The 208-nt window shown below is 42.3% G+C and overlaps 1 protein-coding gene across 1 annotated transcript in view; it reads left to right on the top strand.

Moving 5' to 3' along the window:
* The window catches only part of LOC119586945, a 25,597-nt gene that overhangs the window by 11,288 nt on the left and 14,101 nt on the right, over positions 1 to 208 (top strand). The window lies entirely within an intron of this gene.

The raw sequence follows: 208 nt of genomic DNA, 5'->3' as shown, positions 1-208 counted from the left end.
GCCATCTATTTTTCAGAAATTTAATCTTTAGAGCTGTAGTCCGTTATTCCCTTTATGCCACTGATCAGTCACCAAAAGAACCAAGCCTTTGAAAGATTCAAATGGAGATCAGTTTTATGAATAGGAGTTGAATGCAAATAGGAAGTAGCTTCAGGCAGGGACTTCAGTTAAAGGGGGCTAGGGGGCAGTTCCCCACCCTTTCCAAGGA

Source organism: Penaeus monodon, chromosome 22 (genome assembly GCF_015228065.2).
Source record: "Penaeus monodon isolate SGIC_2016 chromosome 22, NSTDA_Pmon_1, whole genome shotgun sequence".
Taxonomy (NCBI): Eukaryota; Metazoa; Arthropoda; class Malacostraca; order Decapoda; family Penaeidae; genus Penaeus; species Penaeus monodon.
Note: the sequence above shows the minus strand (reverse complement) of the source record. Positions and strands in the feature narration are given on the sequence as shown.